Source organism: Pelodiscus sinensis, chromosome 25 (assembly GCF_052426305.1).
Source record: "Pelodiscus sinensis isolate ZL-2025 chromosome 25, ASM5242630v1, whole genome shotgun sequence".
Taxonomy (NCBI): Eukaryota; Metazoa; Chordata; order Testudines; family Trionychidae; genus Pelodiscus; species Pelodiscus sinensis.
This window is the reverse complement of record NC_143076.1, coordinates 916,183-942,785: the sequence shown is the minus strand read 5'-3', so window position 1 is coordinate 942,785 and position 26,603 is coordinate 916,183. Positions and strand designations below refer to the sequence as shown.

Sequence of the window (26,603 nt, the reverse complement as noted above, 5' to 3'; positions counted from 1 at the left end):
AAGTCAGTGGATGTTATATACCTTGACTTTAGCAAGGCTTTTGATACGGTCTCCCACAATATTCTTGCCAGCAAGTTAAGGGAATGCGGATTGGATAAATGGACGGTAAGATGGATAGAAAGATGGCTAGAAGGCCGGGCCCAGCGGGTAGTGATCAATGGCTCGATGTCAGGATGGCGGTCGGTTTCTAGTGGAGTACCCCAAGGTTCGGTTCTAGGACCAGTTTTGTTCAATATCTTTATTAATGACCTGAATGAGGGGATGGATTGCACCCTCAGCAAGTTTGCAGATGACACTAAGCTAGGGGGAGAGGTAGATACGCTTAAGGGCAGAGATAGGGTCCAGAATGACTTAGACAAATTGGAGGATTGGGCCACTAGAAATCTCATGAGATTCAACAAAGACAAGTGTAGAGTCCTGCACTTGGGACGGAAGAATCCCAAGCATAGTTACAGGCTGGGGACCAACCAGTTAAGTAGTAGTTCTGCAGAAAAGGACCTGGGGGTTACAGTGGATGAGAAGCTGGATATGAGTCAATAGTGTGCCCTTGTAGCCAAGAAGGCTAATAGCATATTAGGATGCATTAAGAGGAGCATTGCCAGCAGATCCAGAGATGTCATTATTCCCCTTTATTCGGCTTTGGTGAGGCCACATCTGGAGTACTGTGTCCAGTTCTGGGCCCCCCACTACAAAAAGGATGCGGACGCATTGGAGAGGGTCCAGCGGAGGGCAACCAAAATGATTAGGGGTCTGGAGCATATGACCTACGAGGAGAGGCTGAGGGACTTGGGTCTGTTTAGTCTGCAGAAGCGAAGAGTAAGGGGGGACTTGATAGCAGCCTTCAACTTCCTGAAGGGAGGTTCCAAAGAGGATGGAGAGAGGCTGTTCTCAGTAGTGACAGATGGCAGAACAAGGAGCAATGGTCTCAAGTTGTGGTGGGAGAGGTCCAGATTGGATATTAGGAAAAACTATTTTACTAGGAGGGTAGTGAAGCATTGGAATGGGTTACCTAGGGAAGTAGTGGAGTCTCCATCCCTAGAGGTGTTTAAGTCTCGGCTTGACAAAGCCCTGGCCGGGTTGATTTAGATGGGATTGGTCCTGCCTAGAGCGGAGGGCTGGACTGGACGACCTTCTGAGGTCTCTTCCAGTTCTATGATTCTATGATAAGGGGATGGTTGGATGAAATAACATGATCTTGGTAACTAATTGACCATTCATTATCAGTTGGAAATAGGTCAATGGAGGGATGATAGGAGTTGCTATAGGGAACTTTCTGGGTGTCTGGCTGGTGAGTCTTGCCCACATGCTCAGGGTTTAGCTGATCGCCATATTTGGGGTCAGGAAGGAATTTTCCTCCAGGGTAGATTGGCAGAGGCCCTGGAGGTTTTTCGCCTTCCTCTGTAGCATTGGGCACAGATCACAGCAGAAGGACTCTGCATGTTGGGGCCTTCAAAGTATTTGAAGGCTTCAATATCTGAGACATAGGTGAGAGGATTATTCTAAGAGGGGTGGGCGAGATTCTGTGGCCTGCACTGTGCAGGGGGTCAGACTAGATGATCAGAATGGTCCCTTCTGACCTTAAAGTCTATGAGTCTATGAGTCTATGAGAACAAGAACCACACTCAGCTGGGGAGGAAGGGCTGTGGTCAACCTTCTGGAGTTCGATTTAGTGAGTCCAAGTAAGACCAGAGAGCACCTGACTAGGGGCCAGAAATCTGCTCTTTGCTGCCTTTGGTCTTGCTGTGAGGACATGGCCAAGCTCAACTGCAGGAAGCCGACTCCAGCTACGTAAGGAGGGATGGTGGGAAGAGCAGACACATTGGCCAGGCACCACTGGGGGCTGCCTCCCTCACCTCCCCCGGACCTGGCAGGTACCTGGGCCAGCTTAGCCATAGGGCTGCTCTCTGGGACAGCAAACACGGACACAAGGCAGGATTCTCTCATTCTAGGACCATTTGTTGGTTTTTCACCTGTCACAGCTACAGACTAACAGTCCGTCCCCACCGACGGGAGAGACTATGTGCCCCCCCCCCCCCGGACCTTTTGTTTGCTGTTGCCCAGATGCAGGAGGCCCAGATTCTGCATCACTCACTGGCCCCGCAGGAGGGGGCTGGTTTGATGCCTCACCCCACAGCCCAGCAACGAGCCCCCAAACTTCCCCTGTGCTCTGAGAGCCAGGTTTGCTGTGTGAATTCTGTGGGGCAGGTGACGTCAGGCCTGGGCACTGGGATTAGTTACCAGTTTCCTGGGCTGTGGGGTACAGCATGGCTCACAGCTGTGGTGGCTGAGTGGTTAAGGCGTTGGACTTGAAATCCAATAGGGTTTCCCTGTGCAGGTTCAAATCCTGCTCACAGTGAGGCCTGTGTTTTGGCCACACCCCTTCCTAGGGCAACAATGCTAGTTAACCCCTGATATGCTCTCCACACCCTCCCCATCCCTGGTAGATCCCCTTCTGCTCGTTTCGGAGACTACGCAGTGGAGACTCTTTCTATGAGACAGAAGGGCCGTGTCCAGAGAACAAGTTTTTTCCATAATTTGGTGCCATGTAGCAGCAGATGGCAGGAGCCAAAGCGGCTTGACAGCCTGTTCCATCCCAGCGCGCCGCCCTCCCAGCCTGCTGCTGCTCCAGGAGGGGGTGTCTGGCCATGTGTGTCAGGGCATTGTGATGTCACGTGTGATACCAACACACGACGCTCTGCTGCAGCGTTCTCACCCTGCCACCCACCCCAGGAGCTACTGGCAGGCGGCACCGACCCTCTGTCCTCACCTCTACAACCAGCTGTTCCCAAGGGGGTGAGTCTGGGCAGAAGGTGATTCCAGGATTCTGTTCCTGCCCTTGTGGACAGAGACACGGGGACAAAGCAGCAGCCCCAAAAGGCCCCTCCATACCTCAGCTTACAGAACAGAGGCCTGGAGCAGTTGCTCAGCAAGGCTATGTCTACACTGCCCCTGCTTGTGCAAAAAAATATGCAGATAAGGCAAAGCGTGCAATATCGCTGTGCTTCATTTCCATAATTAATGAGGCTCCGTTTTTGCCCAAGAGGCTTTTTAGCAAAAAGGAGCCGACTACACAGCTCCTGTGTGTGCACAACCCAGCAATAGTCCACGCTTTGCCTCATTTGCAATTTTTTTTGCACAAGAAGGGGGGCAGGGGAGACATAGCCCATGTGTCCCTGCTTGGCTGGTTTTACTCCAGCTCTAAGGGGAGCTTCTTTTCCCTCCCCTGGCTGAGGCAGGCCTCCATGGCCGCTAGGTGGAGCAGCAGGGCAGGCAAGGACCTTGCAGGGGGCACAGCCAGGCTCTCCAAACAAGGGCTCAGCCGCAGGGGCTAACAAAGCTTGGGATTGAACCAAGGACCAGTAGATCTTCAGTGCAACTAACAATGTTAAGAGGAATAAGGGATCTTTCAGAAAAGGCTTTATTTTCCGAAAGATCCGCGTCTAGACTGGCGCTTTTTTCTGGTAAAGCTCCATGCCGAAAAAAAGCAACAGCCATTTTTATGCTAATGAAGTGGGGGAGATTTAAATCCCCACTTCATTAGCAATTGCGATATGCCTAATTTGCATCCCTTTTACGAAAAAGGGATGCAATCTAGATGTAGCCAGAATGTTTTTCTCTTCAGCAGTGGACAAAAGAGAAGCTGTTTCCAGCTTTGCCTGCCCCCGTCAGCCTGACTCGCTACTTTGCACCATTTCCTGCTTCCCTTCCCGGGCTGACCCACGGGCCAAAAGGGGCTGCAGCTGCCAATGGCAGGAAGAAGATGGGGGGTGAGACCCTGGCGTCAAGAAGTTCCCGCTGCCTCTTTGCTGCTTGGGCCTGGCTCTCAGCACAGGGCAGGCGGGGGCACCCTGAGAGGTGAAGCAGCGGGAGGGAAGCAAGGAGCAGAGTGTCAGCTGCCAGCCGAGAGTCACAGGTGCCCTCTGCCTCCTGGGACCGCCCCTCCCTGAGCCGCCAGCCCCCTGTCTCTCACCGTGCGCCCCTTGGGGAGTCCACTCGCTCTGGGCGCCGGGGGCCTCCCGCTCCCGCAGGGAATGACACAGCCCTGTGCCCTCGCCCAGAGCCACTCCCAGCCCGTGTGAAACAGGAGGGTTCATTGAGCGTCTGACACAGCACAGGGACCCAGGCAGGCAGCAGGGGCTGCGGGTGAGGAGTGAGGGCACCAGAGGGGGCAGGGAAACAAGTAGCACCAAGACTCTTGCCACCAGGGTCTGGCCACCCGACTCCCTGCCCAGGCTGCTGGGCCCCCGACCACTTCAGCTGCCGGGTCAGCCCGGGAGCTAAGGCAGGAATGGGGGGAAGGAGCCAGTCAAACTGCAGGGGGCAGGAAACACCAGTCGCGCCTTCCTGGGCCGGGCACGACGGCATCATGTTTGTGACACGGCTGCCAGACATCCCGGACAGTTAATAACCAGCTAGAGGGGTTTATGGGTAGCTCAGTGTGGGGAGCCTAAGATGAAACATTTAAAGGGTCCCTGGTTCAGTCCCAGGCTTTGCCATGTCTCTCAGTGCAGCAGGGCCCTCTCTGGTCCCCTTGCTGTGCTAGTGCCCTGTGACATCCCCTCATCCATCTTAGCCACAGCCCAGCACTGGAAACTCCCGTCCATCTGATTAACCCCCTTCACTTCCAACCCTCCCTCAGAGTCCTTGCTTTCTTGGCTAAAGTCCCCTCCCTTGTGCGTGTGGCTGGCAGGGGTTACTAGATGGATCCATTCACATGTAGCTTCACTGAAACCCCCCTTGTTGGCCTGCGCCCAGGCCAGTCCGTGTCACTGGCTCAGGGGTTTCCCCCCCAGCACGCTGCAGAGAAAGCCCTGGTGTGTGAAAGGGCCTCAGGGAGCCCAGAAACCAAGTTAAAAATAAACCAAAAGGAAACATTTTTGCGCCCAGTGGAACTCCTCGCCAGAGGATGTTGTGGAGGTGAAATCTACAAGAAGGTCCAAAACAGAACTGGATAATTTAATGCAGGAAAGGTCAATCAATGGCATTTAACCAGGATGCACAGGGCAGGTGTCCGTAGCTGGTGTATTCTAGAAGCTGGAAATGGGCACCAGGAGGGATCACTTAATAACTGTCTGTCCTGAGGATTCCCTCGGGACAATGAAATTGGCTGCTGTCATGAGACAGGATCCTGGGCTAGTTGGACAACTCACATGACTCAGTCTGGCTGCTTTGATGTTCTGTTTGGTTTCTGTTCTTGTCCCCTCTGGGCAAGGGAGAATGGACCCCCCCCCATCCTGAAGTGGACAGAAAATGGCCTGTGAAAGGCTAGTGTAGGTGAGCAAAGAGGTATGTTTCATGTGTCCCTGATGGTCTAGTGGTTAGGATCCAGCACTCTCACTGCTGTGGCCTGGGTTTGATTCCCAGTCAGGGAAACCAGCCTGCAGTTTCCTGTGACAGCTGCCTAGTCTCTTTTCTCACCTCAGTGTCACATGTGACAGCAGCTGTGATGCAAGAGGTTACATCAGGCTCCTTCCCACTTCTCTGGCACTGCTAAGACAACGCTTACCCTTTTCAGAAGGGGCAGAGCTGGGTCACTCAAACTTCCCCTCCCCTCTGCCATGTGGGCAGCACTGGAGGAAGCTCTGTGGCACACACAGCACTAGTCCATTGGTTCAGTTTGGTTGTTGAAGGAGACAACACAGAACTGGCGCCAGCCCCCACTCAGTAACCTGGGGAAATGACCCACCAGGCCTGGGCCCCTCGGAGAGGCAACGATTCCCCACTGGCCAGGGCAGAGCCTCCCTCTCACACAGTCATGGAGCCTTCTCCCCCTGTTTTTACCTCTCCCCCACAACTCAGCTCTCACTGCTCGGTGCTGCCAGGGAGGGGCCTCACTGCTCGTCAGTGTTCCTGTTCCAGGAGCAGGTGAGTTTTGTCTTGTGCACCAATATTGAGGTCGTGTGTCTCTGTTCCGGGGTGAGCCTCCGCGGCGCCTGCCAGTTACTAACAAATATCTTAGCTACACGTTATGGGAGAAAGACACTAACCCAAGGGATAATTAACACTGGGCTGCGGCTAGTCTCTGCCTCCCGCAGGGCCACTAGGGAACAGATGGGAGACAAGGCATGAGGCAGATCCAAGGGGCTGGCTAAATCCAGTGTGAGAAGCAAATGGAAAAAGACCCAGCAGCAGGTGAGAGAAAAGCATGAAAACATCAGGATCAGGACCAGAGCAGTTCGGCTATGTCTACATTGGCAAGATTTTGTGCAAAATCTTGCCGCCCGTCTACACTGGCCGCAAGTATTTGCGCAAGAACACTGAGTTTGTAATGTACAAAATCAGTGGTTCTTGCGCAAACACTCTGACGCGCCCACTCACGGATAAGCCCTCTTGTCAAGTATTCTTGCGCAAGAGGGCCAGTGTAGACAGCAACGTTAATTTCTTGCGCAACAAAGCCCAATGGCTAAAATGGCCATCGAACCTTTCTTAAACAAGAGAGCATCAATACTGGCACGAATGCTTTTGCGCAAAAGCATATGTCAGTATAGATGCTCTCCTGTACAAATGCTTTAATGGAAAAATTCTTGCGTTAAAAATATTTGCACAAAGTCGTACCAGTGTAGATGTAGCCTACAAGTAAATCCAGGAATTAAACAAAAATCAAGACAAAACAATAAAGTGAAATCCCCATTCGTCTCTACTGCAAAACTAATTTTGAACTTTTTGACAGTAGCTAACCACTCAGCCTGTGCTTTCTTCCTCCAGCTTCCCAACAGGAAAGAAAGAACAATCATCAACAACAGACAGCAATTACACTAAAGCAACACTATCTGCTTACTTCATGCTCAGAAAAGAACACTGTCACTCATCCTCATGGCTAGCGAGACCAACCACTTTCAGCTACATTTCTCTAGTTACCAACTATAGAAATGATCCCTGAAAGTACAGTCTTATTAGCTCCCCCTTCCCTACACACCCACACTTGTGTGCATTCACTTTCTCCTCATGAGGAATGTTTTCACACAACACTTAGAAAACTAAAGAACAGAAATAATCTCAGGAAAGTGCTTGTCCCATTCAAACACGCTCCACCAGGTTTAGAAATCTGCATATTAGAATATGCTCCATGTCCCTGTTTACAGAAACACGCCTCCTGATTAGCATGTGGAGCACCTGGCAGCCAATCAAAATCTCCTGGGCTACGTCTACACTGGCACCCTTTTCCGGAAACACAACCCTTTAGTCCAGAGAACACATCTGCTCTTCTGAATTTTATGAGGTTGTTTTTTTTCTGACATTTGGCCCAGTGTAGACAGGCCAAATGTTGGAAAAGCCTCTTCTGAAAAAAAGAAGCAGAAAAAGCTATGCAAATTGGGGTTTGCAATTTGCGTAGTTTTTTTTCAGAAGAACAGTGAGGTGTAGACATAGCCTGAGTGTTGGTCAGTGCTGGTAGGAGACAGGGAGGGACAAAAGCATCTAATGGCACCTGCAGCCTTTCAGAACAACCCCCAGCCCAGCCCCAAGTACAAGCCCTTCCCTCCACCTCCGTTGGGATCTACTGGGAACTGTCTGGACTCAAGCCCACTCCGGTGTGAGCCTAAGGATTGCCTGCTCTGTAAAAGCTGAACCCTGGGAATCAGTGAGCACCTAAAATGACTCTGGTGGGATTTGAACCTATAACTTTTGAATGATCAGCTTGGTTTATATTAACCACTGTAGCTTAAAAGTCCAACAGGCTTTCTATTGCACTACAGAGTGGTAGTCTTGCTATCTCTGCAGCATGGCAATTGCTGGGTGGAAAGAAAGGGGACCCAAGTCTTTCTTTTTCAGGAGAACAGGGCCACTGAAAGTAAGGGGTGAGAACTAAGCTGCAGTTGTAGAATGTGGGCATTGATCCCACTACCTCTCCCATGCCAAGCGAGCGCTCTACCACTTGAGCTAATTCCCCTGCTTGCAAAAGCTTCTCCTGCCCCACCTACCTTGTTCCAGAGCCCACAACATCCCTGTGGCTGCCCAAGGCTCCTTTCTGAAAGGGCCACTTGTGAGACTGACACCCGTGGGCCGGCTAGCTCGAAGGTTTAGGACGTGGTGCTCATATCACACAGATGCGTCTTAAGAGCAAACCCCTTATTTCAAACCATAACGGGCTCGCTATTCCGACGTCCCTGTAAACCTCATGGCACAAGGAGGGAGGGGCGTTTTGGAATTGCGATTTATTTTGAAATAAGCGCTGTGTAGTCAGCACCGAATTACAAAATAAGTTATTTCAAAATTGACTCGAAATAAGCTACATAATTTGCATCACTTATTTTGAGCTGTAGGACGCATCCCTAGGCCTCGTCTAGACTGGCATGATTTTCCGCAAATGCTTTTAACAGAAAAGTTTTCCGTTAAAAGCATTTGCGGAAAAGTGTCCGTGCCACTCTAGATGCACTTTTGCACAAAAAAAGCGGCCACTTTTGTGCAAGATCGTGTCAATGTCCACATAGCCCAGGATCAGGACCAGAGTAGTAGAAGTAAAACCAGGAACTCAAGAAAAGCCAGGACAGGATGATAAAGGGAAATCCCTCCTTCTCTCTACTTCAAAACTAATGTTGAACTTTTTGACAGTAACCAACCACTCAGCCTGTGCTCTCTTCCTCCAGCTTTCCAACAGGAAAAAAGGAACAATCATCAATAGCAGACAGCAATAACATTAAAGCAACACTGTCTGCTTGTTTCATGTTCAGAAGAAAACACTGTCACTCATCCTCATGGTTAGCGAGACCAACCACTTTCAGCTGCATTTTTCTAGTTACCAACTATAGAAATGATCCCTGAAAGTATAGTCTTAGGCTGGCCCTGCTCGCTACACACCCACCCTCATGTGCATTCACTTTCTCCTCATGGGGAATGTTTTCACACAACACTTAGAAAACTATGTGTCTATTAATTCATCTTACCTTACTGTTACAGCAGCTGTGCCCCAAGGCAGTATGGACACAGGACAGGGGTTTCTTGCACAAGAGAGTATCAGCACTGCCATGGATGCTCTTGCTCAGAAGCACAGCTCACACATGGCAGCTTCTTGCACAAGAAGCTGCCACTGCAGACATAGCCAAAGGGACCTTTGGAGCTGAAATCCAGTCCCCCTCCTAACAACAGGACAGAACCCCACCCACATTACTGTTTCTCCAAATCAAGTATCTACCAGAAGCAGGGTTTGAACCCACCCAGACAAACATCTATTAGATTTTAAGTCCAACACCTTAACCACTCGGCCATCCTAGTGGAATGAAGTAATCCAGAAGGGGGAAAGGTCTCTCTCCAGACAGCCCAGGGACTGCCTCTCAGAGCATCTGCCCATCCCATCTCTGTGCCAGGGCTTCCCACTGAGAGGCTGAGAGAGCCGCCCCCTCCGTGCCAGTGAGGAGGGAAGCAGGGAAAAGGGAAACCAAACAAGACAAAACCCAACCTCTGCGGGGATTCCGAGGGACAAAGTCCTGGTGGGAAAAATCCCCCCCCCCACACACAGACCTTCACCCAGTATTTTCCCCACCTTGCATTGGGCCAGCCCCACATGGATCAAGCCAATATTTCCAGCCTTTGTTTTTACAGCATGGACAGCCAAACCCATTCACAAACTTTTGCCAGACCAGTAGCATTACAGTTCCATGTCTGCAGGGCTTGCCAAGGGGCTGCGAACCCCGCTCGCCAGCCGCGCAGAATCGCACACTGCGCATGCACAGACTGCACTGAGCGCCGCACCGGGCTAAAGTCTACTCACCACGGGCAGGTAGATTGCCCTAAGTGCCGAGCCCTGCATATCTGCATACACATTATGCAAATAAGTGTAAATATCGGCAAACGCTGATCTGCTCACTCCCCCAACCTTGCACGTGCTGGGAGCAGTTTCCCTGGACCCAGGCTGGGATCAAACCCCCTCTGCTGGGAGCAGCCCTGGGCCAGATCCTCCTCCTACAGCCCAGGGGGGGGCTGCTCTCTGGGGGAGGGGAGGAGGGGGTCTCTCTTACCTGCCCCCGCAAGGGGCAGGGACTGGGCTGGGGGCACTGCCCTGGGAGAGGTTTCTACATTGCACCGGCCCTGCGGGAGATTCCCCCTCCTGGCAGGTGGCACTGAGGGAGCTCTGAGGCTCCAGGGAAAAGGCCTCCAGCCCCCCAGTCCCTGGGATTAGGAGGCCCTGGAACCAAGCCCCCTGGAGTAGCATTGTGGCCAGGGGGCTCTGACCCACAACGGGGCTGGCCCCAGAGCCCAGGGCCTAAGCTTGCCCAGGCTCACGCCAAGGGGCTTTCTGTGGTGCCGGGCGGGGAGGGAGGCCAGGCCCAGGCCAGTGGGAGAAGGGGCAGCGCCTGCCAGGGCAGCAAGGGGAGCTGCAGGGAGCGAGACGCGGCGTTTCTGCCTGGATCACTCAAGGGTCCTTCTGCGGGTGAAGCGCCTGTGACACCCCTGTGCTGCTGGGTTCCTCTGCCCCTCCCCTGGGAGGCCGGCCCCTTCGGGGGGCTCTTGCCCTGGCACTCGTCCAAGAGCCACCTGGGCAAAGCAGCCTGCCCCAGGCACCTTCCATAGCTCAGCTGGCAGAGCAGAGGCCTGTAGCGGGTGCTCAGCAAGTGCCCTTAGGTGGCTGATTCAACTCCAGCTGAAAGGAGAGATTCTTCTCCCTCCCCCTGGCTGCAGGCCCGGCCTTAGGACCAGGCGGCTGCCTTGGGTCTGTCCCTTTGGGGCCTGCTGCTACAATTGACAAAAAGGTTTTGGGTTCCAGCTGCCAATCTAATGTCTTGGGCTGCGCAGGCCTTGAGTCATGGCAAGAGCTGGAGGGGAATGGGGAACGGCTGCACTTTGGAATGGGAAGGGGGTGTCTGGGACCATAAAGTAGAACAGTTTTAGGGCTGCTTTCAAGGAGGGCACCATGGCTTAGTTGGCTAAAGCACCTGCCTTGTAAGCAGGAGATCCTGGGTTCAACTCCCAGTGGTGCCTTGTTGCCAGGTCAATGGGTCTTTTCTTCCCACCATCCTTCAAAATGTATCTGGAGTTGGTTTTACCTTCAGTTGAGCTTGGTGGTGCCCTCACAGTGGGAGTAGGATAGTAGCAAAGAGCAGGAGGTGCCCCAGGGGTTTGATTTAGTGAGGCTCATAGAGACTACAGCTACACTAGAAGTTTTCTCTGTAAAAAATATGTTAATGAGGGACTCAACTGCATGAGTCACAATCTCATTTGCATATTTTCAGCCAATGGGATTGCTGTGCAAAAACAAGTAGTGTGAACATTTTTTTTGCACAAATTTCCCTTTTTCCACAAGATTCTTATGCCCCCCAAAAGAGGTATCCTGATCTTGCAGAAAAAGGGGGTTTTGCACAAACAGAAAACTTCCATGCTGCTTGTTTTTGCACCACAACCCCAGCGCAAAACCAGTTTGTCAGAAAATATGCAAATGAGATCATGACTCATGTAAATGTGACCCTCATTACCAGGGCTCTGCAAATAATGGAATCTACTCGCCCATGGATGTAAGTAATTACATCCCGGAAGAGCTGGAGCAGAACGATCTGCGTGTGCGCAGAGCGCAGAACCATGCGAAACCGCGTGGCTGGCGAGCAGAGCTCCCGCTGCTTGGCAAGCCCTGCTCATTAGCACATCTTTTGCTGAGAAAACTCACAGTGTAGACACAACCGGAGACTGGTGCTGATCATGCAATAGAAGCACATTACTTTTAAACAGCTGCCATGAGAATGTACCTGAAAGTCACAAGGATCAATGATCTGTGTGAAAGGCAGGTGGCCAGTAATTAGAGCCCCAGGTATGGTGTGTGCACAAAGGAAGGTAGGAATGTGCACCGGGTAGTCTGATAATTGTGTTTAGTGAAAGTTAATAGGTGTAATCGCAGTGCGCAGGAGGGTTTTTCTTGTGCAATAAGAGGCAGTGTAGAGGCTCCTTCTTGTGCAAGAGTATCTTCTGAAAAAAGTGGTGGCTCATTCGCTATGCAAATGAGGCTCAGTAATATTCCAAACTTAGCTTCATTTGCATATTACTCATGGAAGAAGCTGTGAGTGTAGACATAGCCCAGGTGTCCCTTCTGATGGGACTGGCAGGTTCTTCTCCGGGGTCTCAGAGTTTGGGTACCTTGTTGGCCTAGGAAGGGGTGTGACCAAAACACAGGCCTCTCTGTGAGCAGGATTTGAACCTGCACAGGGAAACCCTATTGGATTTCTAGTCCAACACCTTAACCACTCGGCCATCACAGCTCTGAGATTTAACAGCTCAGGGAAACTGGTAACTAATTCCAGTGTCCAGGCCTGACGTCACCTGTCAGAATTCACACAGCAAACCATTTCAACAATCATGCAGAGGAGTCCTGGCTACTCTGGTCTGAGGCTGCCTTGGAGGTGAGTTCTGCTTCCAGGGCTTCTCTCCTCCTTCTTGGTCTTCTCCCTTCTTTTCCCTTTTCCTCCTTCTTCCTCTTCTCTTTTCCCCTTTTCCTTCTTCTCCCTGGTCTCCTTCTTGGACCCCAGTTTATAGAGTGAAAATTGAGTCCTGCTTAACCAATTATTTTAGTTTAATGTTACTAACCAAAGTTAATATACTATTATGATTTACCTAACCAATCATACTGCACCACCTTTGTTGATTTCCCCCCAGCAACATTAATGATACAGCAGACAGAAACAGTTACAATGCAGACAGCGAACACACAGACAAACAATAGGAAAGTGAGGAGAATAATCATAGAATGCCAATTGCACAAACACTGATAAGCAGTTTTTTGCCAGACAAAGTGCTGTTAACTAAGTTTTCTCTACCCACCCTGAGATCTGTTTCTTACTTGGTGACAGTGGGTGTCCTTAGGATCCAAGCCCCTTCTCACAGCCTAGTGTGACCCTATTGAAATGCCATTTAGATGGAATGTGAGCCCAGGCTTTACAGTTAATTGCTGCCTCTCTGCAGAATGGTAAAGGTTAGATTTGCTGAATAGCTAGAGGCCTTCCAATGGATACATATCGTTACGAAGAACCTTTCCAAGCACGAGATACCAGAACCCACAAGCACAGTCAACACAACTGCAAAGGGACTCAAACCCTGTAGTCTTCCAACCCAACGTCAGATGCTTTATCTTTTAGGCCACACGGTCTTGGCCTATTTACAAATGGACTTTTTGAAGTGTGTAAGAAGGGAGCAGTCTAGCTAGCCCCCCCCTTTGTTCTACCAAAGCCGGTTGGGTGGGGTGGGATGGGGTGGGATGGGGCTGGTTATGGGGAGGCAGAGTCCTGTGCCTGTCTCAGGGCGTCCCAGGGAGGCTCCTTGCAGCCCAGGAGGAGAAGGGGGCTCTGGGTGGAAGGAAACAAGCAAAGCTGGGCCCAGTGGCCATGAGCTGAGGCTCCAGTTCAGCCTAATTGAGTCACTGCTGGCTCATGTAGGTCCCATGGTGTAAGGGGCAGCACTCAGAGTCTGAATCCTGTGAGCTGAGTTCAAATCTCAGTGGGACTTGCTGGGGTTGGGCTGGTTGCTGCAAAACCCTCCCACTCTATGAGCTTTGGGCTCCTTATCTACAGAGTCCCCAGAGAGAGAGTTTTGTGTCTGATGCCCCCTGGAGCTCAGTCTGATGCTGTGATCTGCCTGGCTGAGATGGGCTGGGCCCTAAAACTTAACCTGCCTGGAGCTTGCTGCTTACCCTTGTGGTCTCTTCTGTGGTCCCCAGGAGCTGCCAGGCTCTGACTCTTGCCCGCCTGGTGCTAACAGGTGCCCCCTCTAAACAATCTTTTAAATGGGTCTTTCTGGTCCCTCTCAGGGTGTTTTTCTCCTCAGCAGCAGCGCACAAGAGAGAAGCTGTTGCCAGTGGCCCTGAAAGGCAAGACGAGCTTTGCCTGCCCCCCTCAGCCTGACTCGCTACTTGGCCCCATTCCTGCCTCTCTTCACAGGCTGACCCACTGGCTGAAAGGGGCTGCAGCTGCTGCTGACAGGGAAGAAGCTGGGAGGCAAGGTGCTGGCAGCAAGAGATTCTGACGACCTCTTTGCCCTGGGTCTCAGTGCGCCATGCCGGCCGCCAGCCACCTTGACCAAACCTCAAACCAGCTGGGGTAATGAGCCCACATCACAGTGAGTCGCTAGTGACCCTGTCAGAGAAGAGCCATTGGCAGCTTCAGAGACATCCCTGCAGCTGCCGGAGGTGCCTTTCTGAAAGGGCCATTTGTAAACTCAGCTCCTGAAGGCCGGCTAGCTCAGTTGGTTAGAGCGTGGTGCTAATAACACCAAGGTCATGGGTTCAAGCCCCATGTTGGCCACACAGTTGTTTGCTCTGGTGACTACTTCTGTCCCTGCCAACCACACGCTTTAGCTGCCAGCTATGGACAGAGAAGCAGAAACAGGCAAAAGGCTGAGAGCTTTGCAGGACTCAGGCCAGAGAACTGGTAGGAGGAGGCTCCAGCCTGCATGGCCCCAGTGGCTAAAAGGGCCTTGACCTGGCCTGCTTTCTCCAAGAGTAGGCAAAACTCTTCTCTTCCCCCCATTGTCCCCAGTGGGGTGACCTGATGCCCAAATTCCTGCTGCTGCAGTGACTGGCCCAAGGCTCTGTATGTCCAGGAGACTGGGACCATGTGCCCAGCCCACAGAGCTGCTGCCAACCACCTCGTCACCTGCTTCAGTGGCCCAGCAGCCCCTCCCCCAAAACCTGCTCCTGCTCAAGGCCCCCCTGAACCCACCCAGGCTCCTGCTCCTCTGACTCTGCACTAGCCAGCCCACATCTCAGTGAGTCGCCCGTGGCCCCATCAGAGACAAGCTCGTGGCAGCGGCAGAGATGTCCCTGCAGCTGCCTGTGGGGTCTTTCCCAAAGGGCCCCTCGTGGGCTGCTGGCTCAGCTGTTTAGAGCTTGATGCTGATAACGCCCAGGTCGTGGGTGCAAGCCCCATGCTGGCCACAGGGCTGTCTGGTTTGGTGACTTGCCTTTGTGTAGCTGCCTGCTATGGACAGGGAAGGAGAAAGAAGCCCTGGGAGGTGAAGCAGCGGGAGGGAAGCGAGGAGCAGAGTGTCAGCTGCCAGCCGAGAGTCACAGGTGCCCTCTGCTTCATGGGACCGCCCCTCCCTGAGCCGCCAGCCCCCTGTCTCTCACTGTGGGCCCCGTGGGGAGTCCACTTGCTCTCCCATTGCCTGGCGGTGACAGAAGCGGTAGAGACAGGCCCCAGGGAGCAGAGTTGCCCCACTGGGAAAGTGCCGGCTACACAGGGGGAGAGGCAGCGGCTCCCTCCACATGGTCTCCAGCTGGCTCCCTGGGGGTGGGGCCTTGGCTGCTTCCTTGCTGGCCTAACAAGAGAGCTCTTTGCCCTGCCTCCATGAACTCCTCACAAAGCTGATTGGCTGGCTGAGAATGCCACTCAAGGGCACAATCGCTCAGCTCCCTGGCATGCCCTGAGTGATGGAGCTGACTGACGGGAGGTGTCGGTGGAGCAGGTCAGAAGCCCAGCCCCATCTCCTGTCACTGGAGAGATGGCCCTGTGCTGGGATATGAGAGTATCCCAGTGATGCTCCTCACAGCCCAGGAGAAGAAGGGGGCTCTGGGTGGAAAGACACCAAGTAAAGCAGGTCCCAGTGGGCATGAACTGGGCACCAGTTTGGCCCAGTTGATTGAGGGGTGGTTGGTGTCATGGGCAGTGCTCAGGACTCGGAAACCTGCAAACTGAGGCCCCTTTCCTGCCTCCCTTTCCAGGCTGACCCAGTGGCCGAAAGGGGCTGCGGCTGCTGCTGGCAGGGAAGAAGCTGGGAGGCAAGGTGCTGGCAGCAAGAGATTCCGGCTGCCTCTTTGCCCTGGGTCTGCCGGCCGCCAGCCACCTTGACCAACCCTCAAACCAGCTGGACTAGCCATCCCACGTCACAGCGAGTCGCTAGTGGCCCTGTGGCCCTGTCAGAGAAGAGACCTTGGCAGCTGCAGAGACGTCCCTGCAGCTGCCTGAGGCGCCTCTCTTGAAAGGGCCACTGGTGACATACTTCTTTGTAGGCTGGCTAGCTCAGCTGGTTAGATCGTGGTGCTAATAATGCCAAGGTTGTGGGTTCAAGTCCCATGCTAGCCACAGGGGTGTTTGGTTTGCTGACTTTCCTTCCTTTAGCTGCCTGCTATGGACAGGAAAGCAAAACAAAGCAAAAATGTGAGCTTTGCAGGAAGTAGGGCAGAGATCTGGTAGGGGGAGGCTCCAGCCTGTACAGCTCCAGTGGCTAAAAGGGCCTGGGCCTGGCTTCCTGTCCCCAGAAGCAAGGGACCTGATGCCCAAATTCCTGCTGCTGCAGTGGCTATCTCAAGGCACCAGCTGGGGGGCAGGCTCTGGAGCCCAAGCCACACGGGGAGACTCAATATGACCGGGAGGCCTGGAGCGTGTGAGCCCTGCACAGAGGCTGCTGCTGGGGGCCTGCTTCAGTGGCCCAGCAGCTCAAGTTCCCCTGAACCAGCTTCTCCCCCTGAAGCCACCCCCCAGCGCTGCTGAGGCCCCTGACATGAGGCAGTGGGGCCACCAGAGGAAGGTGCCAGCCTTAGCCCTTCCTCCCAGCCTCCTCCCCCTCCCAGGGTCTTTCCTTAGCCCCTCCCCAGTTCTACATTCCCCACATAAAAACCAAAGAGTTTGTTCTTTCAACAGGGAAAAGTCCTGATTGTATTACCAGCAGGGGAGGGGGAGACACAGAGGGCAAAAAATGAGGAGTATCGTTAGTTGGAACCAAGGGGCTGGGTTTGAACTACTGCAGAAAAAAGGACTCTGCCCCTGGAGCTGCCCTGTCCTCTCCAGAGCCCTTAGGCTGGCACCGGGGAGGCCTGAGCCCAGGCAGTGCCCAGCCAAGGGGGAGGGAAGGGCTGGGGGATGTTCTGAAAGGCTGCTGGCAGCATTAGACCCTTTTTTTAGCAGTGAGGGAGAGGTGGGAAAGGGGCCCTGAGTTAACCTCTTGGGTCACAGCTGCTGTAACATGTGGCAAGAAAGTTGACTAAGGCCATGAAAGTTGACTATGGAGTTGTTTGGTAAAAGTTGCTGGGGGCTTCCCTGACTGGGAATTGAACCCAGGCCACAGCAGTGAAAGTGCTGGATCCTAACCACTAGAACATCAGGGACACATAAAGCTTGTCTCCTTGCTCACCTACACTAGCCTTTCACAGGCCATTTAATGTCCACTTCAGGATGAGGGGGGGTCCATTCTCCCTTGCCCAGAGGGGACAAGAACAGCCAAATAGAACATCAAAGCAGCCAGACTGGGCCATGCCAGTTTGCCAGACCAAATAACTAGCCCCCCCGCTCTGGAGTCTCTGCCTCTCATGGGCCTTCTCATCCTCAGGCTCCTCTTTGTCTCCAGACAGACCCTGCTCTGCTGCAGCCACCTCCCTCCGGCTGTCACTTCTAGAGCAAAATGCATCCCTTCATTCTGACTTTGCACACCTGGGATTTTAGCACTCAGAGCTGCACCTGACACCAGCATTGGCTAGTGAGGGGTCTGAACAGCTCCTGCAGAGAGGGAGAGAGAGAGACAGCCACTGTGGAGCATCCTTGCCAACTGTCTCAGAAAGCAGAGGAATGTAAATTCTTTGTCAGGTGGGACAGTGCCAGAGACAGAAATTCACCTTCTAACTGTCCCTTCTTCAACTTTTAGCTCCTGATTAAGCCCCTTTGAAGAAGCCAGATACACAGGAAGGGCTGATCACACCCCTCTGAAAATCAGCTTTCCATGGGTATCGGTAGCTGGCTCCAAGTCATGGGACTTGACATCTCGTCTCCCTCCCGAAACCAGGGAAGTGTCTCCCACCGCTGCAGCCTCCTGAGGCTCTATGGCCGTGTCTGTACAGCAGGGACAGCAACACTCACAGCCCCACAGGAGGGCCCCTGGCCTAGCAACGTGGCCCCCTGAGCAGCCTCTGATGTTCCCTGCTTGAGCCCCAGAATCAGCCCTGAGTGACAGGGGCAGGGAGAGCAGCTCACACATGCCAAGGGGCTGGCCAGGGGCAGGACATGAGCCTGCAAGGCAGCAGTGACATCACAAGAAACTTTTGCAGCACCTTAGCTCATTGGCTGGGAGGCAGTGACCTCATAGAGGGACCATGGCAACAGCCAGGTGGGACATCTCAGAGACCCCCATGGCCTGGCATCTCCTTTGTGAGGTTTCCCCTTGAGGGCAGAAGGGATTGAGGGTTCCAGCTGGGAGTGTCTCTGTGGAGATTTCCCCTGTGGGGCAGGCAGGGTTGCAGGAGAGTCTAGCACTGAACCTCTGAGAGAGGCAAGAGAAAGGGCTGCAAACACCCGATGAGGATGGGATTTGAACCCATGCGTGCAGAGCACAATGGATTAGCAGTCCATCGCCTTAACCACTCGGCCACCTCATCTGAGCTGTTACAATTTGCTTCAAATCACCTGAAGTCAGCACTTCAGGGAACCTTTCTGCCACTTGCTGACTGGCCAAGGACACCCAGGGCGGGAAGGTTTTGGCTTTTCACAATGTTCCCTGGGCTGTTGTACAAAGCTCAGTGCTCGTAACAAACCCAAACACCCCTGGCTACATCTACCCTGTTTTGTGCAAAAGGTCTTGCCCAACAGTGTGTCCACACTGCCATGTGCTGTTGCACAAGAGAAGTGCTTTTCTGTAAAAGCAGCCATGGCAGTGTGGACGGTCTCCTGCGCAGGAAAGCTCGGACGGGCATTTTAGATATTTGGCTTTCTTGAGCAAGAAACCCCTGTTGCCCGTCCACACTGCCTCCTTGTGGACGAGTTCTTGCACAAGAGGGCTTATTACTCGTGGGGAGAGGAATAACTTCTGTGCAAGAAGCCCTGTTGTCTGATGCTGCACTATAAATTTACTTGCGCAAAAATGTGCCTTCAGTGTAGACGCTCTGCAAGATTTTACACAAGAGCAGTTGTTCTTGCACAAAAAGCCTGCAGTGTAGACGTAGCCCTGCAGTGTAGACACAGCCTGAGAGACACGAGGAAATGAAGTGGCCAGAGCCTCCCCCCAGCAAGCTGGCCCTCAACAGGACGGGCACGTCTACACAGCACCCTCATCTCGAGGAAAGCTGTGCAGTGTGAGTGGGCTGCCCGGGACCCCAGGGGAAGGTCTGTGGGGAGTTTCCAAGGCAACAACAGCTACAAAGTTTCATAATCTACACTCATGTGACTGTGATTTATTCCTCCACTGGCAAGTGTCTCTGAAGGGATGAGAAGTGCAGGGCCCAGGTGCAGGGAGCCGGGTCACATTCTCCTGCCTGAGTCTCAGTCCTGGCTGAAGCCTGGCTACAGAGAGAAGAGGCCAGTGCAAACAGCCCCATGGCAGCGAGGGAGTCAGTAGGTAGGTGGGTGGGTGGAGCAGGGAGCTGGGGGCAGAGTTCAGCTCTAACTCACTAGGGGTGCATCCCATAGTTCAAAATAATCAATGCGCCTACAGGCAGTCCCCGGGTTACGTACAAGATAGGGACTGTAGGTTTGTTCTTAAGTTGAATCTGTATGTAAGTCGGAACTGGCGTCCAGATTCAGCTGCTGATGATCAGTTTCAACAGTGGCTGAATCTGGACGCCAGTTCTGACTTACATACAGATTCAACTTAAGAACCCCAGGCATCCCCAAGTCAGCTGCTGCTGAAACTGATCAGCGGCTGATTCCAGGAAGCCCGGGGCAGGGGCTTCCTGTAGTCAGCCACTGGTCATTTTCAGCAGCTGCTGACTTGGGGACACCTCGGGCAGAGCAGCTGGGGTGCTGCTGGGTTGGTCCAGTGGCACCCAGAGCGGCGCTACGGGACCAACCGGCAGCGCCCCAGCTGCTGAACCACAGGCGTCCAGAGCAAAGCCGCGGAGCACGGGGGCAGCGGGACAGCCCAGACGTGCTGTGGCTATCCTGCTGCCCTTGGGCTCCGTGGCTTTGCTCTGCTTTGCTCCCCGTCCCCCTGGTCTGCAGACCAGGGGGAGGGGGAGCAGAGCAGAGCAAAGCCGCGGAACACGTGGCCAGCTGACAGCCCAGACGCATCTGCTCTGCTCTGCTCTGCATCTGCTGGGCTGTCAGCTGGCCGCGTGTTCCGCCGCTTTGCTTCCTCTCCCTGGTCTGCTGGAGACCAGGGAGAGGAAGGGCCCCGTTCGTAACTGCGGTTCCGACATAAGTCGGATCCGCGTAACTCGGGGACTGCCTGTATTTTGAAATAGCTTATTTTGTAATTTGGGGCTGGCTACACAGCACTTCGAAATAAATCCGCATGCAGGGACGTCGGAATAGCGAGCCTGTTATAGCTTGAAATAAGGGGCTTGCTCTTAAGACGCGTCAGTGTGATATGAGCACCACGTCCTAAACCTCCGAGCTAGCCGGCCCACAGGTGTGAGTCTCACAAGTAGACTCGCAGGGATGTTGTGGGTTCTGGAACAAGGTGGGTAAGGCAGCAAAGCTTTTTGTAGGCAGGGGAATTAGCTCAAGTCGTAGAGCGCTTGCTTAGCATGTGAGAGGCAGTGGGATCAATGCCCACATTCTCCAATTACAGCTCTATCCTTTAATTTCAGTGGCCCCCTCCCTCTTCCTACCTCCTCTCCCAAAAGAGACAGACCCCCCAGCAATTGCCATGCTGCAAAGCAGAGAGTGGAGATATCAAACTCACCAGCCCATGAGGCTCTGGGGTGCAATGGAAAGTGTGTTGGACTTCTAAGCTGTAGTGGTTAATGTGAGTCCAGCTAGACATTCAAAGATTGTGGGTTCAAGTCCCACCAGAGTCACTTTAGCTGCTTCCTAATTTCCAGGATGCAGCTTTTACAGACCAGTCAATCCTTAGGCTGACACTGGGGTGGGCTGGCATCCAGGCAATTCCCAGCAGACCCCAGTAAGGGTGGAGGGAAGGGCTGGTCCTTGGGGTTAGGGCTGGGGGTTGTTCTGAAAGGACCATTTTGTCCCTCCCTGTCTCCTACTAGTGCTGAGCAACACTCAGGCTGTGACACGGCTGCCAAACATCCTGGACAGTTAAAAATGAGCCAGATGGGTTTGTCAGTAGCTCAGTGTGCGGAGCCTTAGATGAAACATTTAAAGGTCCCTGGCTCAATCCCAGGCTTTGGCATGTCTCTCGGTGCAGCAGGGCCCTCTCTGCTCCCCTTATCATGCTCCTGCCCTGTGACATCCCCTCATCCATCCTTGCAGCAGCCCATCTTTGCTTCTAAACCTCCCTCAGAGTGGCTGCTTCTGCTTCCTTGGCTAAAGTCCCTCCCCCTGTGCGTGTGGCTGGCAGGGATTGCTAGAGGGATCCATTTACATGTAGCTTCACTGAAACCCCCCTCATTGGCCTGTGCCCAGGTCAGTCCATGTGTGTTAAAGGGCCTCAGGGAGCACAGAGCAGAGGGATCCCCTCGACACAAACACACAGTCCCAGCCCCAAGCCTCCCCCATATCCCAGATCCTGTGCCCTGACTTCTCTACCCTCCCACATCCTCACCCCTGCCCTGAGCCCCCCCCACTCTCACACACTCCCCAAATCCCTGCCATGAGCCTCCCACACTCCACATTTTAATTTCTTACAGGTACTGTCCTATCACAACCCCTCCCCCCACTTCCTGCCTTGAGCCTCCCCCTCCCTCCTGCCCAGCCCAAGGGGTGGTGCCCAATAGAACAGCCCCTGTAAGAAATGTGTCACTTTCACCCCTGGGAGCAGCTCAGCCAGGCAAAGGGGCTGCCTGGGGCAGGACATTAGCCCTGGAGGGCAGGGGTGGGTGTGGCAGTGACATCACAAGGGCCTTTTGCAGCCCCTCAGCTTATTGGCTAATGGAGGTTGGGAGGTGATGACCTCACAGAGAGTCCATGACAATGGCCAGGTGGGACAGGCTGCAGGGCAGGGGCCATCTCAGAGACCCCCCCGCCCTCCTCCCCCATGGCTTTGCTGCAGGGAGTCTCCTTGAGAGTTGCCCTTGAGGCCTTTCTGGAGCCTTCTCCTTTCCCACGACTAACTGACCTAGAAGGCCGACGTCTCTGTGGAGAAGGGAAGAGCCTCCGAGAAGGCCACTGTAGCTAGAGCATGGGAATTAGCTCAAGTGGTAGAGCGCTTGCTTTGCATGTGAGAGGTAGTGGGATCGATACCCACATTCTCCAATGAGGAGAGAAATTTCTGATTTTTCTTTTTGCCAGCCGGGGCCTAAGTGGCTCCAGTAGCCCCCCCCCCGCCCCGGCCCCCACTTCCTACTTGCTTTCCCCAGAACCAGCCACGCTGGGGCAGAGAGCTGCTGGACACCAGCCCTCCTGGGCCGGACAGTGGCAGGAGCACTGGAGGCAGGTTTCAGGTGGGGCAGAATTAGCTCCATTGGAAAAGTGCTGCCTTTGCACATGAGAGGTAGCAGGATTCACTCCCATCTTCTCCCACTGGCTCTCTGGTGCTGAGGGGCCAGCCCCTTTCCTGCCGCCCCAACTCTTATTCCCACAATGCGCTTTGTGCAGGGGCCGCTGGTCTTTCTGCCAAGGTGCGTGGCTGGGAGCCAGGACTCAGGACCCTTCCTAAAATATACAAATCCCCGCCCCCCACGACCCTCTGTTCCACTCACACTGTCTGGCTGCTGCCCACATGGAGCTCAGGGGCCAGGTGGGTGACTTGCCTTGCAGCTGTGACAGCATCAGACCCCTGCCACCCGCCTGCTCAGTGTGGAGACCAAGCCCAAGGGTGGCACCTGGGATGTGAGTTACACAAAAGCCTCTTGTCTCTTGTTCCTTGTCCAGTTCCCAACATTGACTGCAGATGACAATTTCTGTGGGGGTGTAGCTCAGTGGTAGAGTGTTTGACTGCAGATCAAGTGGTCCTTGGTTCAAACCCAACTGCCCCCTTAGAAAATTTCCTTCTAGTGGAAATATTTTCCTTTCCAGTTCCATCACAATCTGGCTTTACATTGCTTGAGGTTCTTGACATTAATAAGAACCCTTAATGCAGAGCTACTCAACTTTGGAAGCCCTGGTGGCCACAATGAATGGCATTTCACCAGGGTGGACAGGGCAGGTGTCCTGAGCTGATGTATTCTAGAAGCTGAGAATGGGTGACGGGAGGGGTCACTTAACAAATGTCTGTCCTGAGGATTCCCACTGGGCAATGGAATTGGCTGCTGTTGTGAGACAGGATTCTGGGCTAGTTGGGCAACTGGCATGGCCCAGTTTGGCTGTTCTGATGTTCTGTTTGGTTTCTGTTCTCGTCCCCTCTGGGCAATGGAAAATGGACCCATGTCCTGAAGGGGACAGAAAGTGGCCTGTGAAAGGCTAGTGTAGGTAAGGAAAGAGCCTTGCTCATGTGTCCCTGATGGTCTAGTGGTTAGGATTCAGCACTTTCACTGCTGAGGCCTGGGTTCAATTCCCAGTCAGAGAAACCAGCCTCAGTTTTCACCTGACATCTGCCAAGGCATTCATCTTACCTCATTGTTACAGCAGCTGTGACCCAAGAGGTTCACTCAGGGCCCCTTTCCCACCTCTCCCTCACTGCCAAGACAGCACCTGCCATTTTCACAAGCCCTTCAGAAGGGGCAGAGCTGGGTGACTCAAACTGCCCCTCCCCTCTCCCATGGGGGCAGCCCTGCAGGAAGCTCTGTGGCACACACAGCACTAGCCCAGCGCAGTGTCAGGTCGGCACAAGATCCATTGGTTCAGTTTGGTTGTTGAAGGAGACAACCCAGAACTGGCTCCAGCCCCCACTCAGTAACCTGGGGAAATGACCCACCAGGCCTGGGCCCCTCGGAGAGGCAACGATTCCCCACTGGCCAGGGCAGAGCCTCCCTCTGACACAGTCATGGAGCCTTCTCCCCCTGGTCCTGCCTCCCCTTCACTCAGCTCTCACTGCTCGGTGCTGCCAGGGAGGGGCCTCACTGCGAGAGCCGCCTGGGCAGGTTCCTGCCACAGAGACACGTCCCAGAGCAGGACGGATGCTCAGACCGACACTGAGTGTTGCTCAGCGCTGGGGTGAGACAGGGAAGGACAAAAGGGTCTAACGGCGCCTGCAGCCTTTCAGAACAGCCCCCGGCCCCACCCCAAGTACCAACCCTGCTCAGGATGCTCAGGATCCCCAAGGGCACTGACACAGATTCCCTGGCACAGGACAATCCCAGGCCTCGGTTCTGCCAGCCAGAGTTTTCCCCTCTTCTGTTTCCTGTCAGCTCCCTAAAACACCTCACAACGGTAGATGAGGGTGAGTGGGGATAAACCCAGCTGTGCTGTAGAGCGGCTGTTAGGTGGGGAAAGAGAGGTGCTCCCGCCGCCTCCCTGAGCAACTCACACATGTAAGAAAACTGCGCTTGAAAAGCTTCGCACAGTTGTCAGGATGGCTGAGTGGACTAAGGCACCAGATGCAAGGTGCTATTGTTCCCTCAGTGGGGTGTTCTGGTCTCTGAATGGAGACGTGGGTTCAAATCCCACTCCTGACATGGCTTCCTTTTTATATCTAGAGAAGTGACCTCATTTCAATGACTCCCCTGACATTGCAGGAGCCCTTGCTCAGCATTTCTCTCAGGCTGCATCTACACAGCAGCGTTCCTTGGGCATAACGGCCATTACACTGCAATAACAATGGGAGCGTCTACTCAGCAATTCCATTATTCCGACGTCTGTAACGCTCCATCCAGACCAGTGGTCTGAGGAGCCAGGAGGTTTCCAGGCTGCAGACAGACAAGCCCACAGGCAAAGACAAAGTGGAGTCGTTGGGACTTCAGCCCAGCAGGGTCTCTGTGTGGCTCCCAGACCTTTTGTTTCCCGTTTCCAGGGGCAAACATTCAGCAACACTCACAGGCCCCACAGGAGGGGGCTGGTTTGATGCTTCACCCCACGGCCCAGCAACGAGCCCCCAAACTTCGCCTGTTCTAAGAGCCCTGTTTGCTGGGTGAATTTTGTGTGGCTGGTGACATCACGCCTGGGCATTGGGATTATCTGCCAGTTCCCCTGGCCCTGGGGCTTTGCTGTCTTCACATCTGTGATGGCCGAATGGTCAAGGTGTTGGACTAGAAATCCAATAGGGTTTCCCTGAAAAAGTTCTAAGCCTGCTCATAGCGAGGCCTGTGCTTTGGTCACTCCCCCTGCTAGTGTAACTCTTCTGCCAGGTAGTGCTGGCAGCAGCCAGGGCTGGGTTCGATGTCTAGGGGTTTCTCTTCATTCATCTCACACAAAACTGGCTTGAGCCCCCACCCAGCAGCCTGGGAAATCCACCCCCCCGTCCGAGTACCTCGGGGAGGCGATGCTTCCCCACTCGCCAGCACAGAGTCTGAATGTAGAAAAGAAACTTTGAATGAAAGAGGGTGAGAAGTAACGTGGCATTCGCCTGGGAAAATACCACAAGCAGGGCTCAGAACCAACCCACAAATAAGTCTTGGCTCAAGTGGCTTGAGCAGTGTCCTTTGCCAGCAATGTAAGTCCAGCAATGTACGTGTCCCACTCACGTGCCCAAACTTTCTCTGTACCCCACTCACAGTTGCTGCCCTTGCTCAGGGCAGATAAGAGCTCAGGCGTGATTGGAGGGAGTGGGCATAGGAGGCATCTCACCCACTCCGTTGGCCTCCCGCCACTGCTCCTACTGGCCACCCATCAACTACCTGCTCTTGCCCCTACCGTTCACCCTGCTGGCTGCTTGCTCCTGCCAGCTGCTGCTTCTACGATTGAGATCGGTCTGGCTCTGGGATAAACCCAGTGATTTCTGCTCTTTGTCAGTTTCCTTGGTGATTTCAGCTCTTGGCCCCCCGCCTAGTCTGGACAAAAGATTCCAGCCCCCACTGGAATAATATTTCAAAATAACAAAGAGATTCCTTAAGGAGTCTGTTCTAGGTCTATCCTTAGAATGGGTAGTGGGGGAGGGAGAGACAGAATGAACCCGTCTCATAGCTCATGGCTGGAGGACATGTGGCCTGCTGGTTCACGCTCCTTCCCCCACACCCAGAGTCCACTCCACTTGAGTCTGGAAGGGGAAGGCTCGTCCATCCTAGACTTTTTTCAATGACAGCGTCTCTCCTGCAAGCACTGGTGTCATATTTTACAATTCCTACAGTTAGAGATAAAATGGTTTGTGATCCCACAACAGACAATTTAGTTACAATACTCCACATTCCATTCTCACAACCGATCCTCCATCAGGCCTACAGCACTGGCTGAACTGGATTTACATAGCCACAGCCCGGATTCCTTTCCCAGCCCAGTATGAGCTGTATTTCCATATCAACAGTTGATTATCTTGCAGGGCTACACAACTGAAGGAGTGTCCCCACACCTAGGACTGCTCTCCCCTTTCAGCTGGCTGTATTGGAAGCAGTGTTTGAGACCCTGTTTACTTCTGCAGTGCAGACATACCCTGAGTGAGTGGGGGTGATACAGGGGGAGCAGCTCAAACAGGCCAAAGGGTTGGCCAGGAGCAGGACATGAGCCCTGCAAGACAGCAGTGACATCACAAGGGCCTTGTGCAGCACCTCAGCTCATTGGTTAGGAGGCAGTGACCTCACAGAGGGTCCAAGGCAACAGCCAGGTGGGACAGGGGCAATCTGAGAATACACACTACAGGGTGTTTGAGCTGCTCCCCATGAAAAGCGGTGAGAGGGGGCCCTTGGCTGTGGGACCCACTTGTGCCTGTTGTTCAGGGTTAAATAAGATCTCCCCCAGGAGGTTGCCTGTTCCCTTTCCACCTTCAATTGGCTGGGAATCAAATCAAGCAAGGGGCAGCAAACGCTAGGCACTGTCATTGTCTGGGCCACAGATAAAGAC

The 26,603-nt window shown here is 53.6% G+C and overlaps 1 protein-coding gene and 11 non-coding genes across 12 annotated transcripts in view; 6 read left to right on the top strand and 6 right to left on the bottom strand.

The window, feature by feature from the left end:
• LOC142826104 (uncharacterized) overlaps window positions 1–26,603 on the bottom strand; it is a 284,204-nt gene that overhangs the window by 123,115 nt on the left and 134,486 nt on the right.
• TRNAS-AGA (transfer RNA serine (anticodon AGA)) lies at window positions 2,275–2,356 on the top strand. Its single transcript has one exon. It is a non-coding gene; the product is annotated as a tRNA-Ser (tRNA).
• TRNAE-CUC (transfer RNA glutamic acid (anticodon CUC)) lies at window positions 5,301–5,372 on the top strand. Its single transcript has one exon. It is a non-coding gene; the product is annotated as a tRNA-Glu (tRNA).
• Window positions 6,677–6,892, bottom strand: LOC142821709 (small nucleolar RNA U3). Its single transcript, XR_012898395.2, has one exon. It is a non-coding gene; the product is annotated as a small nucleolar RNA U3 (small nucleolar RNA).
• LOC142821714 (small nucleolar RNA U3) lies at window positions 8,557–8,772 on the bottom strand. The gene has a single exon (XR_012898401.2). It is a non-coding gene; the product is annotated as a small nucleolar RNA U3 (small nucleolar RNA).
• TRNAT-AGU (transfer RNA threonine (anticodon AGU)) lies at window positions 10,841–10,914 on the top strand. The gene has a single exon. It is a non-coding gene; the product is annotated as a tRNA-Thr (tRNA).
• TRNAS-AGA (transfer RNA serine (anticodon AGA)) lies at window positions 12,098–12,179 on the bottom strand. Its single transcript has one exon. It is a non-coding gene; the product is annotated as a tRNA-Ser (tRNA).
• Window positions 14,140–14,213, top strand: TRNAI-AAU (transfer RNA isoleucine (anticodon AAU)). Its single transcript has one exon. It is a non-coding gene; the product is annotated as a tRNA-Ile (tRNA).
• TRNAE-UUC (transfer RNA glutamic acid (anticodon UUC)) lies at window positions 16,943–17,014 on the bottom strand. Its single transcript has one exon. It is a non-coding gene; the product is annotated as a tRNA-Glu (tRNA).
• On the bottom strand, window positions 18,193–18,274 carry TRNAS-GCU (transfer RNA serine (anticodon GCU)). The gene has a single exon. It is a non-coding gene; the product is annotated as a tRNA-Ser (tRNA).
• On the top strand, window positions 22,641–22,712 carry TRNAC-ACA (transfer RNA cysteine (anticodon ACA)). Its single transcript has one exon. It is a non-coding gene; the product is annotated as a tRNA-Cys (tRNA).
• On the top strand, window positions 23,170–23,241 carry TRNAE-UUC (transfer RNA glutamic acid (anticodon UUC)). Its single transcript has one exon. It is a non-coding gene; the product is annotated as a tRNA-Glu (tRNA).